At 40.8% G+C, this 16,543-nt stretch overlaps 1 protein-coding gene across 4 annotated transcripts in view; it reads right to left on the reverse strand.

Moving 5' to 3' along the window:
* LOC124000216 (cadherin-13-like) overlaps nucleotides 1-16,543 on the reverse strand; it is a 701,352-nt gene that overhangs the window by 163,967 nt on the left and 520,842 nt on the right. The window lies entirely within an intron of this gene.

Here is a 16,543-nt window from a genome sequence, read left to right on the forward strand (position 1 = left end):
AAACAAATGTATTTACAGTCTGTGTAGAACACCTCCCAGCACACAAGATTATGAATAGACATATGGCAGTACGACACACAGTATTTTACATTCATCCATTTTTAAATACCTAGGGGGTGAGTTGCTTCAATACTTCCCCTTCAATGGCTCAGAAGACATAAGATCAAGGTTTGTATGCTTGGCAGACATGCACGTGGCGTTATTAACATTTTTCTCCCAGCTTTCATGATGTGCTACATTAAAAGAGAAAGGATCCTCTTTGGAGCTTGGCTCTCCCGGATAATTCTAAGGCGAGGGAAGGCAGTGCGGAGGGACCCTGGAGGACAGAAGCTGGCCAGGCATTAGTGTATGTTGGAGAAGTGGAGTGTGATTGCAGTGCAGGTTAAATGCCAAGCTCAATTTGGAATATGTAGCTCTGCATACAGCATAGTTTATTTTGTTGTGTTTAAAGCCATGGTTAATATTCACCTGCAGACTACAGATTTTTTTTTTCCAAAAGGAATCTTCAGTCCCCTTTTGGTTCCAGGTAGAATCCTTTTTGGTTCCAGGTAGAATCCTTGTGGGTTCCCTGTAGAACCCTCTGTAGAAAGGGTTCTACATGGACTGCAAAACGGTCTACTAGGATTAACGTTGGATTTGATCTAGTGCTGTTCTTTAACTTTGATTATTGGCTGAGATGGGGATTTAAATTAAACTTATAACCAAAGCTTGAAACCCTAGGCCTATGCATTGTATATTTGAAAAAAAGCTGTTGATGAATTTGCAAATGCTATATATGACTTCTAAAGTATGATTACATTTTATTTGCTCTATTATTTGCTCTGTTAAACCTACACCTTGGAATGACTTCAATAGCAATTTATTTAATTATCTAAGAGGTCTATCAATAATGATTCTCACAATAGCACATTGATAGTAGTCAGTGGCAAATGATTTTATTTTGGCAGAAATGCATTCTGGAGCATGTGAACTTGTGTGTGCCTTAATAACAAATGTGTATGCCATCTGTAAATATGAATACATTTGTTAAATTACGAGCCAAGTTAGCTTTGCCCTGTAAAAAGACATAAACCTTCCCGCTAGCAATGATTGGCTGAGATAATTGGGCGGCAGGTAGCCGAGTGTTGGACTAGTAACCGGAAGGTTACAAGATCAAATCCCTGAGCTGACAAGGTAAAAATCTGTTGTTCTGCCCCTGAACAAGGCAGTTAACCCACTGCTCCTAGGCTGTCATAGTAGATAATAATTTGTTCTTCACTGACTTGCCTTGTTAAATAAAGGTTACATAAAAAAGAAAGTAATAATGCATGGGCTGGACATGCCGAGAGAGGAGTTCAGATTGGTCTACCTTGTAGCACACCTCTCTCTATAACAAAGGGCTGCATAGTACATGTAAGTAATCCTTTCTAACACGGGTTTTCTGAAAGATATCATGAATAACTACAAATGTGTTGCTCTTTATTTTCTGGAGGACAGAGTTTATAAATCAGTGGTGGAAGCCCGGTGGAAGCAGAATATGATAGCTAAGGAGATGGAGAAAATTCTGCCGTTTGATTGCAAATATGCGGAGGAGGTCGCAAAAAGAACACAGAGGGGGTTGTATATTGTTATCAGTGTAACCCCTGAAATGGATGTGTGATAATGACAGACTTTATGACACTGTGTGTGTCTGTGTGTGTGTCCCTCCAGACACTCCCCACTACGCAGTATGAGCTGGAGATGTTGTTGTATAAAACACCTTCAAACTAAGGAAAACCATGGCATCCGTGACAGAGAGGGAGAAGCATTTATCCACGTATACGAGTATATGGATAAGAGAGTCTAGCTAGCTATGTTTTCAGATATTAAACGTTTCTAATTTTGTCAGGAAGTTGTTTTCATTGCAAGTTAAAGTGTACTGTTCGATAGCTAGCTAATATTAGCTGGATGGCTGGCTCGCTATTTAATGTTACATGTATGATCTGTGTAGTAATATTATTCATATCTCAGATCAATTTGCATTGTTAGTTATAGCCTAATGTTAGCTAGCTAGCTAACAAGGCATCTAGTTGGTTAGCTACCTGCCGATTCATGCAGGGTAGTAATGTTATGAGTTGGAATTATGGTTAATTGTTTAGCTAGCTAGCTACATGTCTAAACAAAATACTCCGCTATGCAAGGTACCATGTGACAAATACACTTTGATTTTATTTGATATAGCTAGTGTGTTTTACCAGAGATGGTAATGTGAAGAGCAATATGACCTGCACCAAAGTTAAATTAGGATATAATGTTAGGCCAATGAGACAGTGTCAAAGTTAAAACATTATCTGGTAGAATGCCCTGCTTTTATTTAGTCTGCTATTTTCTGTAATTAGCTTGCCATTAATTGATAAATAATTATCTTGTAGTGAATTTATTTTCCTGTAATAATTAATACAAATTAGCTCAAGTTAAGACGATGTCAGCTATATGATGTGGTCATTATTTGAACTGGCTAGCCACCTAACTTACTGTTAGCTAGCTAACAAGCTAGAAACAATGTTTAGAACATTGCTTTTAGTAACCTGGCTAGATTGACATATACTAAATAAATGTTGAACCAGATGGGTTTATTGCTGTTAAAATACACAAGTTTTGGACCACCAGGTTGCTGATATCATGCATGTGAATCCTTAAAGAGATGGATAGGGACAAGGCTTAAGAGCAGTACATATACTTCTTAAGTAGTTTTTTGGAGTATCAGTACTTTACTTTATTTTTGACAACTTTTACTCCATTCCTAAAGAAAACATTGTACTTTTTTCTCCATACATTTTCCCTGACAACCAAAAGTACTCGTTACATTTTAAATGCTTAGCAGGGCAGGAAAATTCACACACTTATCAAGAGAAGAACACGTAGTCATCCCAACTACCTCTGGCCTGGCGCACTCACTAAACACAAATACATATTTTGTAAATAATGTCTGAGTGTTGGAGTGTGCCCCTGGCTATCCATACATTTTAAAACAAGAAAATGGTGTCGTCTGCTATGCTTACATTTTTGGGATAGGGGGCAGGGCAGCATTTTCACTTTTGGGTGAATAGCGTGCCCAGAGAGAACTGCCTCCTACTCTGTCCCAGATGCTAATATATGCATATTATTATTAGTATTGGATAGAAAACACTCTGAAGTTTCTAAAACTGCTTGAATGATGTCTGTGAGTATAACAGAACTCATATGGCAGGCGAAACCCTGAGAAAAATCCAACCAGGAAGTGGGACATCTGAGGTTTGTAGTTATCAAAGCTTTGCCTACCGAGTACACATTGAGATATGGACAATATGGACTTCCTAGGGCTTCCACTAGATGTCAACTTTCTTTTGAAACTTGAATGAGGATTCTACTATAAATGAGGGGCTCATGAGACCTGTTTGAGTCAGTGGTCTGGAATAGTGCCTCGGTCTTATGACGCGCGCTCCCGACAGAGTTACCTCTCGTTCCAGTGACTTTCTGAAGACAAAGGAATTCTCCCGGTTAGAAAATTATTGATGTTTTATGTCAAAAACATCCTAACGATTGATTCCATAGATCGTTTGACATGTTTCTAAAGGACTGTAATTTAACTTTTAGAGTTTTTGTCTGGATGAAATGCTCGCGCCTCATGTAGATGGATTACTGTGCTGAACACGCTAACAACAAGTGGCTATTTGGACATAAATGATGGAACTTTATGGAACAAATCAGTCATTTATTGTCTAACTGGGATTCCTGGGAGTGCCTTCTGATGAAGATCATCAAAGGTAATTCAATATTTATGGTGTTGTTTCTAACTTTGTTGATTCCAAAATGGCGGCTATTCCTCTGGCTGTTTTGGGTGCTGAGCGCCGTTCTCAGATTATGCTTTTTCCCGTATGCACATTTTCCAACAAAACATACATGTATTGTGTAACATTATGTCCTATGAGTGTCATCTGATGAAGATAATCAAAGGATAGTGATTATTTTTATCTATATTTCTGCTTTTTGTGACTCCTATCTTTGGCTGGAAAAATGGCTGTGTGTTTTTTCGACTTGGCGGTGATCTAACATAATCATATATTGAGCTTTAGCTGTAAAGCATTTTTGAAATCGGACATGATGGGTAGATTAACAAGATGTTTATCTTTCATTTGCTGTATTGGACTTGTTAATGTGTGAAAGCTACATATTTCTAAAAAATATTTTTGAATTTCGCGCACTGCCTTTTCATCGGAATGTTGTCGAGGTGTTCCGCTAGTGGAACCCCTGCGCTAGAAAGGTTAAATGATTTATACTGTTGATATATATTTTTTAGAAATTACATTTACTTTTGAACCAAATACTTTTAGACTTTAACTCAAGTAGTATTTTACTGGATGAACGATGCTGAATGGGTGTAGACAAAGAAGAGCTATCCAGTACGTGTACCAAAACATTCAAAAGCAATTTTCTCAAAAGTGGGGTTACAAGTGTATCAACTTTCAAAGCAGATTTAGTTTCTCATTGTTCCTCAACTATAGTGTATGATATACAGTACCTCTCTACTTTTATCCAATGTAAGAAAGCACAATTTAAAATTTTGCTACATAACACCGAATCGAGCCGGTCGGTCACAAATTAATAACTGTAGATCAGGGTGTGCTGCCCAGCCTATTGTTTTTATAGCGGATACAACGTTAAAGAGCTGATGTTGTTTCAATGGTACAAATTCAACATACTGTATTTTATGCATGGTTTGTCAATGTTGAAAATTGGTTACAATTATGACATAATCACGAGGTTGAAATTTCACCCTCAAAACAACAGTTGAATACTTTACATTTTTTTTATGTTGATTCAACGTCCCAATACATTGACAAATTACGTTGAAACATCGTGATTCAACCAGCTGTGCCAAGTGGGTAGGCACTATGAGATGAATCTATACAATTTATTCTGTGCATGTGAAATAATCTATACTGAAAGATACTTCATTTTTACTTCCATAATCACAGAAATGTTTCAAAGCAAAGACATCATCACAATATTATTCTATTAGAGTCAATTCTGTAATGGAATATAGATTCATGAGATGAGGAAATGGAACTACTAATACTTCTTCTAATTGGACATTTGTGTAATGACCCTGCCCACATCACCAACCTTGTCCAACCCCTCTACTGTCTCTCCTGTTCTACTGGTCTCATTAGAGAGATGCTCTTTGTAAACCGCACACAGTCACACACAGTTACAGTCTTACACACACATGTGCAAACGCACACGCACACAAACACACCAGGCCCCGCTGCAGTGGCTCAACAACACTAGACAGGAGTGTGACATCACCTGTGTCCTCCACCCTCTCTGCCTCCATTCTATTTCTCCTTTAAAACTCTATTTTCACATCTCAAATCTCTCCCACATAGCCTCTTTATTGTGGGAGTAACAGCCTAAAACAGGGCCTATCAACAAGGGGCTGGATCTTTGAGACCAAGAGAGGAGAGGAGGCAGGAGGCGGTGAGTAGGGCCCACTCCGTTTCTCTCCTCTCTGTTGTTCCCATCACTGATAACATTGGGATCGATTGGACCCCAGGTAGGGGGAGACCAGACAATCAATGCCTGAAGCCCCTCAGGCACATTTTAATTATCATGTCAACACAGAGTGATAGTGTAACATAGACACTGGAAACAGTAGACTACAGTACATAAAGTCTGTCTGGAAGTTCACTGCTGGGTATGTATATTTATACAGTTTATGGACTTAAGTCCCCGAAACACATGTTTCTCGATTATGCTGAAGCATAAGCTTTACTATTGCATTATACAATCAGCCAAATACTTCACTGTGGCATTCATACAGCACTGTAACATTAGAGAAAGCAGTACAGTGCTATACATGAATATCCTGGAGTCCAGTCCTCTAGCCGTGATTATGCATACACAGTACAAACACTGAGCTCTCCCATGAATACAGTATGATGCAACAGGAGTGTTCTTACCATTGTATCTCATTACATCTCCCTGTGTTTTCTCTCCTGGGCCTCGCCACACCGCGCCACGGAGACATCCTCAGCACAGCGGGACACTCTTTACATCAATGTGAAGTAAATCTAGGCTACTTTGACCCCCATGCCCCACCTATTTCACTCTTCTCCTCCACTCCCTTCTACTCCCATGCACAATGCTCTACCCTACGCCAGACACAAATCTTCATTCCTCACTCATGAACTGAGCTGTTTAAGGGTGTCCCTGTCAAAAGTATACCACTATATAGAGAATAGGGTGCCATTTCAGATACACCGTATGTATACAGGAAGCAGCAGCACAGTAGGTGTTTACGCCACAGATACCGGGTGACAGAGGTGTCTGTGACAGCCAACTGAGGATATATCAAACAGATGGTCTTCCACAGACCTGTGAGTTGAGAAAAAACCCAGCTCCATCTGGAAGAGAGCTGGGCTCAGAGACACTTCATCTCACTAACGTCACAGAACTCCACAGAGTCCTCCTGTGGCGTGACAACGTCTTAATGACTAGTGTCTCTCGTGTTTACGCTATTGAGAACTCTTCATTACTTCACTAACATGTGATATTTTCCATGATACGAGGGTCAAGGAGCATTCACAAATGAGATCGCAGTGTGCCAGCAATTACACCAAAGTGGAGAATAACATGTTCTCTGTAAGTGCATTAATCATCTTTTCACAGAACGAAAGAATAACATGGCATAATTGCAGTAAACGCAACCAGCCACGGGACTGAACAAAACTTAAATTAAATTGAACATCTCAAATTAAATGACAGGCTTTTAAAGATATGTATCCCGTAATGTGGTCATCCGATTTTGTGGTTAGCCGATTTTCTCTTAAAATAATTCCACAGCATTCAGGAATAATGCCATCACAAAGTAAGTAGAGATGGGAGCGTAGAGTCAGGCAGAGGGGTTGTGTTCCACTGTCTCAGATACTACATTACCTTCCTAAATGGGTATGATGCCATAATCAAAATTCCATTAGATCTTTCTTTTCACTCTGGGCCCTTCAAAAGAAGATGACTCCCCTTGCCAAACCTTTGGGTGATTTACAATTACAGGTTAACACAGGAACCAGGGTCATCCTTAGGGGTTTACCAGAGCCAGAATGCCTGCTCCATGATATGGTTGGGCCATAAAGGCCACCAGGGACAATAGCTCATATGCACCGCCCTTTATTTACGACCCTGAGGAGATCAGGAGATAGGAGACAGACAACTTAAAAACAGCAGATCACCTTGTGATTTCCCTGGGTTATTACACGAGTGGGGAGGTGATTATTAGAGACTTTGGCGCCAGAGTTGTGTTAGAAGAAAGAAAGAAAACGCTGGGACTTTTTGTTCCTCACTCTCCGTAACAAAGAGAAAAAGGCTCCAATAATGCCAGAACATATTAAACACATTTCTTATCAATGTATTAAACTGTTGTATTCATGACATGTTGATATAACCTGAAACATAATGTGAGATTTCTCTTCTGATCATTCTGTTATAAAATAAATATAATGAGTATTTCACTGTAACATAAAATGTATGGATTTTACTCAAGAAGTGTTTGGTATTGTCACGCCCTGACCGTAGATTGCTTTGTATGTTTCTATTTTTAGTTTGGTCAGGGTGTGATGTGGGTGGGTATTCTATGTTGTATGTCTAGGTGTTGTGTTTCTATGTTTAGGCCTAAGGTTCCCAATCAGAGGCAGCTGGTTATTGTTGTCTCTGATTGAGAACCATACTTAGGCAGCCTGTTTTCCCACTATGGGTGTGGGTAGTTGTTTTCTGTTTTGTGTATTCACCTGACAGAACTGTTTCGTTTCTTCCTTTCACTTTGTTATTGTGTTTTGTGTGTTCAGTCTAATAAATAATTAACATGGAAACTTACCACGCTGCATATTGGTCCGATCCTTCCTACTCCTCCGCAGACGACGAAGAGATTTGTTACAGAACTACCCACCACAACCTGACCAAGCAGCATGGTAACCAGGAGCAGGGGGTTCTGGACTCCTGGACATGGGAGATTTTGGACGGTAAGGGACCCTGGGCACAGGCTGGGGAATATCGCCTCCCCAGGGAAGAGCTGGAGGCAGCTAAAGCCGAGCGGCGGCGTTATGAGAAGTTAGCACGGCAGCGCAACAGGGACGAGAGGCAGCCCCAAAAATGTCTTGGGGGGGGGGGTGTGGCTAAGTCAGGTAGGAGACCTGAGCCAACTCCCCGTGTTATGCAGGCGCACAGGGTGCACTACATCGCAGCTCCTCGTATCGTCCGGGCTAGAGTGGGCATCGAGCCAGGAGCAATGAAGCCGGCTCAGCGCATCTGGACTCCAGGGTGTCTCCTCGGCCCGGGTTATATGGCACCAGCCCTACGCACGGTGTCCCCGGTTCGCCAGCACAGCCCAGTGCGGTCTGTTCCACCCCGCCGCACTTGCACTTTAGTTTCTTCCTTACACTTTGTTATTTTGTTTAATGTGTTCAGTCTAATAAATAATTAACATGGACACTTACCACGCTGCATATTTGGTCCGATCCTTCCTACTCCTCCTCAGACGCCGAAGAGATTCGTTACAGGTATCTACTGGCTGTGTACTTCATCTTAGAGAATGTTTGTCCTGTACAAAATATTTTTTAACATTCTGTGAACACTTATGAGGAAATCGAAGGTTTATTTCATATGGACATTAAATGTGTTGAGTTCTTAGGACCAATGGGTTGTTCCAGTGTCACACTGTCCGGCCATTAGAGTCAGCCTTCTGTGAGTCTCCACATAAATTAGAGGACTTACTAAACAGAAAGGCGATCAAGTTCCGCAAGGCAAGGCTACAAACAATCCCATCTCCTTGTAATCCATAACACCAATTGAGGAAGCCTTATCCTGCTCAGACAAAAGAATCACCAGAGAGGACCCTGCGGAGCAGACTGTTGCTCATTCAAGACCGACAGACTGAGTTTGTAATACACCCCGGGGGATCAAAGAAAGAATGAAATCAACTCTAATAGACTTTACTTTTCTGGACCGAGAACTGAGAACAAAGAGAGGGAGATGTGGGAATCATTCCTTCGGCTGTAAGCTATTTCCATCTCGCTGGGCTCAGCTCCACTGGCGAGAGAGAGACTGAGACCACCACCCTCCAACCACTCATCTCATCCTGACAGAATCCCACTGACAGAAAACATTGACACACAAGTATTTCCCTGTTACATTGTTCCAATTCTATGAAAGTGGTATTGTGTGTGTAACGTGGTTGGAAGTTATTGAGTAGTTGTAAGACAGCAGGTCTAATTTATGTATTTATGAATGTACGGTATGTACTGTTGTATTTGCTGAGTTGTGTACGGAAGTTAATTTATATTGACCTGTGGAGATTGTCACCTCAATAACTGTGTTGTATCCAATATACCCTGCCTCTATATTGTATCTGTTAATTTCCACATTTCCCAACTTATTTAGTCTAGTAAATAAAACCTTGAATTCATTATTTGTGGCGTTGAGTTAATTTACAAGCAATTGGATTATTGAAGTTTCCGACCTCGATGACCATTCAGAATGAGAATATAGTAAATTGACAGCTGATTAAGACTATTGTTGATGTTGAATGAATGGTATAACAGTTAATGATAGAGTTAATTCAAGGTATATCTCTATATCAAAACCCTTAAGGGTGCCACTCTTAGATTAATTTGGATAAGATAACCAAATTAATGAATAAATTAGATCAAATAATTATTCCAATAATAAATCAGTAAATTATTTTGAATATCCAAAAGTCACAACAGCTCCTTCATTTTGTTATTTTCCTGTCACCACTCCGCCAGGTCCTCCCTGTAGTAGGCTGTCTCATCAGGCCTAACAATGTTGTGTCGTCAGCAAACTCGATGATTAGTAGGAGTCCTGGATGAACAGGGAGTACAGGAGAGGGCTGGGGCCTCCGTGTTGAGGAACAGCGTGATGGGTCTGTTGTTGCCTACCTTCACCACTCGGGGCCGGCCTGTTAGGTAGTCCAGGACCCAGTTGCACAGGGAGGGGTTCAGACCCAGGGCCCTGAACTTAGTGATGAGCTTAGAGGGTACTATGGTGTTGAAGGCTGAGCTGTAGTCGATGAACAGCATTCTTACATATGTATTTCTCTTGTCCAGGTGTGGTAGGGCAGTGCAATGATGATTGTGTCGTATGTGGATCTGTTGAGGCGATATGTGAATTGTAGTGGTGATAGTCATATAGAATAAGCCCTATGACATTCTCTCACAAAGCAACACTTTTTTCTCCCACCTTTACACCTCTCATTTTTATTGTTTTTCTTCATGACTCTCTTTCCTATCTCTCACTATCTCACCAAAGACAGCCCAAGTTCAACTTTGTTCTAAGCTATTGAATGATGCTTTTCTTTTTCTTTTCTTTTAATCATATCCCATTCCCTTTCGTTACTTTCCCTGGCTGTGATTGCACCGCTGTTCACCCTACTGTCTCTCTTTGAATGTCTCCTACCCCCTCATGTGTTCTGTATGTTTTATGTTAAACAGGGTGTATACTTTCTGCTCGTCTTTCAGATATCTTCATTGACATCTTAAACACATCTTTCAACGAATCCTCAAAAAAAAAATCTCAATCAATTAATAATGCCCTCTTTTTCAGTTTTGTAGTTAACCAAGCACATTTATCCTGAAGCCTTGCTGAGGTAGGAAAGTGGTAGACAGAGGGATAGAGAGAGTTTTGTATCTCTGTTGATATGGGACCACTTTAAGACTGTAAAACACTTTCACTGTCCTTCCTTCTGGTAGATTAAGCAGCAGGGAGAGAGAGAGGGAGAGAGGGTTCAGTAAGTACATATCTCTGTCTGTTTCTCCCTCTGCTAGAATTGTGCTATCTTCCACAGCAACAAAGGACCTCTTGACATTCATGCATATCAACTACAGTTCACTGTTAAACACACACAGTCGCTTTCTCTTTCTCTCTCTGAACTTGATACAAATTAGAATGGGAATGGGAGCAATGTTCTGAGAACAAATCCCATTCTCAAGTTACTACTTGCACCATATCAGAAAAATGTTTTAATCAATCAACCTATAGTTTTATCTCATCTATAACAAAGCTCCTGCCAATGGCCCAGGGCTGTTAGAGAGGCATTAATGGACAATACAGTACACATCACAGCACAGAGCTCAGTTCATCAGATCGTCAGATCATGGCATATAGCCTGCAGCCCCCTGTCTCTGTCTGCTCAGAGTGGAGCCAGCCTGCTAGGCAGTGAGCGGATCACACCAGGGGATCCAGCTTAGGCACATCACTCTGGACCCTGGCAGCTAACACACAACATTCTCACAACCTTGATGTGGGCTTGATTCCATCCACAGCAAAAATAAAAGTAGCTGGATGTTTACCCAGGAGAGCTCACTTGGCTCTCTGCACTATCTGCCTGTAATGAGGGGCCTTTGAAAACAAAGGCTGCCTCTCCTTCACTATAAGACACACACATGTACACACTCTCTCTTTCTCTGTCTCTCTATCTAGCTGTCTCTCTCACTCTCTGAAGAACAGAGAAATAGTGTCACCAAGAGGTGTGGATTCGAGTCACATGACTTGGACTCGGGTCTGACTTGAGTCACAAATTTGATAGAAAATGAAACAACTTGAGACTGGACTTCAACTTGGAGCCTCAAGACTTGGGACTTGACATAGACTTGATACTGATGAATTGAAATGATCTGGCCATGTTTTGTAATGTTTTGTCACTCATTTTGTGGCACAGAGTCTCTGTGGGATAGGCTATTCTCCATTTGCAAAAAAACAAACAGATTGGCTAGTGAAATGCACACTCGGGGATCGCGAGTGTGAAACTGAATGAGAAAAATACATCAAAATATCATACATATTTGATTAGGCTAGATATAGCCTACCATTTGTATTTTATATTTATACTTTTGCTTATTTGATCTGGTCACTAACATAGGCCTACGACATTGCTCCAAATTCTTGTAATCTGTGCTTCAGAACCAAAAAGTTGCGCGTCTTGACTGTTGACCAAAGACCAGTCATCAGCACTGGCGCACAAAGGCAGGTGCACATATCCATATTAGTGACCAGAAGCACTTATTTGTTTTCTCTGGTTTTGCCTGGCAAATAAAGAGTAGCCTACCTACTTTGATATTATCCATATACAATTCAGTTTAGCAATCTGCTACGGATTCATTTTTGACAGAAAAATAGGCTGGTGATTTCATGAATCATTTTCAGATTTCAGATAGGCCTAGTTTGGACAGATTATAGCCAGTACCACCACTGTGGTAAATAAAGATAGCTGTAACATCGCACTACCTTCAATACTTGTGGGATGAAGATGTAACATATTCCAGCTAATTAATTACGAAATTTGTGAGGAAGAAAAAGGCAACAGACCGATCATGCTTTCCATCCGATCCTGCAAGCCCCCTGCATACAGGTCGGCCATATGATCCTGCCTGCTCCGGACTCGAGAGAAGTGAAAATGTGACATGAAGTCCCAAGTAGAAATTGACTGGTAACATAAATGACTTTCAGCTCAAAATGAAGGTGTAAAGCACAGTTTATTTCTGTATCAAACATTTTGAAACAGCATCAACTGTGCGCACGTGCATGTGCAAGCGCGGGGGGGTCGCAAGCTTTGAACCGCTCCTTTTTGGGGGTCATGGTTAAAAATGTTTTAGAACAACTGAGCTAGCGAACAGATTGCTGATTTGCTGTACAGCTTTATAAAATCGGGTGCAGGACAAACATAAAAATGTAGGGAAAGTTGTTTGGTGATCACTAATACGAACGGTTTACTTTGCATTCTCACCAGCACTGAAGCATCAAGGAAACAATTACTAGCATAGGCCTACTGGTCTTTGATAATTGGGTTATGAAGCTTCAATTTGGAATTTGATGTTAAAATTGATTATTGCATAATCAAAATGTGTTGTAGACAAATGAATGAAAGGGGCTGTCTGGTAGCCTCAATAAATAGACACATATTCCGTGACCTTGGGACTATAAGGTTCTACATGCACTAAGTTCTGAGATGTTGAGCATAAGTTTTCACATCCCAGATCTCAGAACTGTTTTGTCGTGAAATATTTTTTCAGAACCCATTAAGGTCCTCACCTTAAAGGTACCTAAAGAACAGATTATCAACATGTTTAGGGGGGTGCAATGGCAGATAGAACCTTATGGCTCTGAAATGTCCATCTGGGTTCTATCTGACACTTCTGAATTAGAAATTTTCAGTAAAAAAAATATTTGAGCTATCTGAATACAGAAATGATAGAATAACACTGTTACCATATAGAGTCAGAACACATTAAATACATTAAGAAATGCATTGTGATCATTAGACAAATTACTGTCATCACTTAGCAATGATGTGACATCACTTACTTTAAGATTTCTGACAGTGTTGTTTTTTTGCTTGCATGAAATTATTGCTGGTTAGACTAGCCTAGACCATACTTAGAGGGAGATGGCAAAGACATGTGTTCTGATTGGTCTGTCTGTATTTGTTCAGGCTTGTGATTGGATTGCAGAAAGATCTAGAGGCAAAATAAACGCACACCTATTTAGGTGAGGTGCTGGCTAGTGGAATTGAACACTTGAAAAATTAAAGGAGAGCCGTACACTCCAGGAGCTCAGATGCAATAATTGAATAACCTAATATCCAAAGTTTCGACGGACAAGCTAGCAACAAGTTCAAATGGGTTTATGCAGATAGAACTTTCTTGTTTTTCCTTTTTTTAACTTAAATTGTACTTTTTCAGAAATATAACAATACAGACATATGAAGAAACATCTAAAGATCTATTATATATGAAAAATGTTTTGTAGTTAAACAAGTCATTGCATGTACTGTATATATATATTTAAATTGACTTGAGACTTAACTTGGAAAAACTTGTGCATGACTTGGACTTGACTCGAGGCTTGACCCGTTCTACTTGGGACTCAACTTGAGACTTGACCCATTCTACTTGGGACTCGACTTGAGACTTGACCCGTTCTACTTAGGACTCAACTTGAGACTTGACCCGTTCTACTTGGGACTCGACTTGAGACTTGACTCGTTCTACTTGGGACTCGACTTGAGACTTGACCCGTTCTACTTGGGACTCAACTTGAGACTTGACCCGTTCTACTTGGGACTCGACTTGAGACTTGGACCTGGTGACTTGAGACTTCTTTTTATTACAGTCTTTTGTGTTTTATTTAACCTTTGTACACCTGTGGTGTTCCAGGTCAAAAATGACCAGTTATTAGAAATGAATGGGTGAGACTACAATTAGTGTATAAAATTGAGTTCAGGCACATGCCCATTCATCAGATGGACACACTTCCTCTCCCAGACCTCCACATGCATGTGTGTTTGAGCACACACACACACCTCACTCCACTTCTTGGCTTCCATGGCAACCCCCACAAGAACCTTTCCCTAATAGAATCTTTCCCCCACGAGAACCACATCTGTTGGCATTCTCACAAACAATCTCAACATTGTTTCAATAATATATATAACTTTTTCTCACAGTTCTGGTATATAAAGCTTTTTTGAGGCCTGCTCACAATTCAATTCTCTGGCAGCAAAATGACCAAACAATATACTGCGTTGAGAGGCTCTTGATCAAATCTTTGATCATTTAAAAACAAAAAACGTAAAAACCTTTATTTAAGCAGGTAGGCCAGTTGAGAAGAAGTTATCATTTACACCTGCTACCTGGCCGAGATAAAGCAAAGCAGTGTGACAAAAATAACAACACTGACTTACACATAAACAAACTTATAAACAAATGTTATACAATGTGTCACAGCTGTGTACATACCACTACAAGCAAACACCAGCAAGAATCCTCTTATTCTAAGCAGTCTTTATTGTCGCGGGGGACTTTATCTAAGCACATTACAAAAACAGCCTACAAATCACCAACATGTATCCTGCCCCACTAGAGAAAGCAATGTGCTGGACCATGTACAGTGTATGCGGAAAGTATTCAGACCTCTCGACATTTTCAACATTTTGTTACGTTACAGCCTTTATTCTAAAATGGATGAAATCGTCCTCCCTCATCAATCTACACACAATACCCAATAATGGTAAAGCAAAAACAGTTTTTCCCCCCCGATATTTTGGAAAAGGTATTAAAAATAAATAACTTAAATAAAACATTGACATAAGTATTCAGACCCTTTACTCAGTACTTTGTTGAAGCACCTTTGGCAGCGATTACAGCTGCCACCACCATCCTTCAATGTAGGGATGGTGCCAGGTCTCCACCAGATGTGAAGATTGGCATTCCGGTCAAAGAGTTCAATATTGGTTTCATCAGTAAAGGGAATCTTGTTTCTCATGGTCTAAGAGGCCTGTTTTTGGCAAACTCCAAGCAGGCTGTCATGTGCCTTTTACTGAGGAGTGGCTTCCATCTGGCCTGATTGGTGAAGTGCTGCAGAGATGGTTGTCCATCTGGATGGTTCTCCTGTCTTCACAGAGGAGCTCTGTCAGAGTGACCACCGGGTTCTTGGTCACCTCCCTTCTCCCCCGATTGCTCAGTTTGTCAGGTAGCCAGCGCTAGGAAGAGTCTTGGTGGTTCCAAACTTCTTCCATTTAAGAATGATGGAGGCCACTGTGTTCTTGGGGAACTTCAAAGCTGCAGACATCTGTGCCTCGACACAATCCTGTCTCGGAGCACAACGGACAATTACTTCAACCTCTTGGTTTTTGCTCGGACATGTACTGTCAACTGTGGGACCTTATACAGACAGGTGTGTGCCTTTCCAAATCATATCCAATCAATTGAATTCACCACAGATGTACTCCAATCAAGTTGTAGATACATCTCAAGTACTGTATGATCAATGAAAACAGGAAGCACATGAGCTCAATTTCGAGTCTCACAGCAAAGGGTCTTAAAACTGACTCATGCAAAATCAATATCCCCCACCACACTTCGGCCAATCAGATCATCTCTCTGTTCCTACTCCCCGCCTACAAGTAGCAACTCAAAATGGAGCCAACAAGGCATAAAAAAGTGAGGGCATGCAGACTCAAAGCTGCAGGATTGTTTTAGAGAATACTGATTGGAATATGTTCAAAGATTCATCCATCCAGGACTCATCCATGAACATTGAGGAATATACATCGACAGTCACAGGCTTCCTTAGGAAATGTGTTGATGTTGTACCCACAATAACAATCCGAACAAACCCCAACCAAAAACCCTGGATGAACAGATATGTCTGTACCATGCTGAGAGCCCGTACTGCAGCATTCCATGTCAGCAGAACAAACCTTGATAATGCGCAACATATACAAGGCAAGCAGGTACGACATCTGCAAACCATTTCAGATGCAAAAAGATAATACAGACTCAAACTTGAATCAATGTTCTACAACTCAGACTCAGAACACGTGGCAAGGACTACAGACTATCACAGACTACAAAAACAAATCCAGCTGTGTGGTGCCCACCAACGCCTCCCTCCCAGATGAGCATACAATGCTCGCTTCGAGGCAGACAATACTGACCAATCCAGTAAGATTGTTGCTTCTTCGGACGATCAGGTG

The sequence above is a fragment of the Oncorhynchus gorbuscha genome, linkage group LG02, assembly GCF_021184085.1.
Source record: "Oncorhynchus gorbuscha isolate QuinsamMale2020 ecotype Even-year linkage group LG02, OgorEven_v1.0, whole genome shotgun sequence".
Classification (NCBI taxonomy): Eukaryota; Metazoa; Chordata; class Actinopteri; order Salmoniformes; family Salmonidae; genus Oncorhynchus; species Oncorhynchus gorbuscha.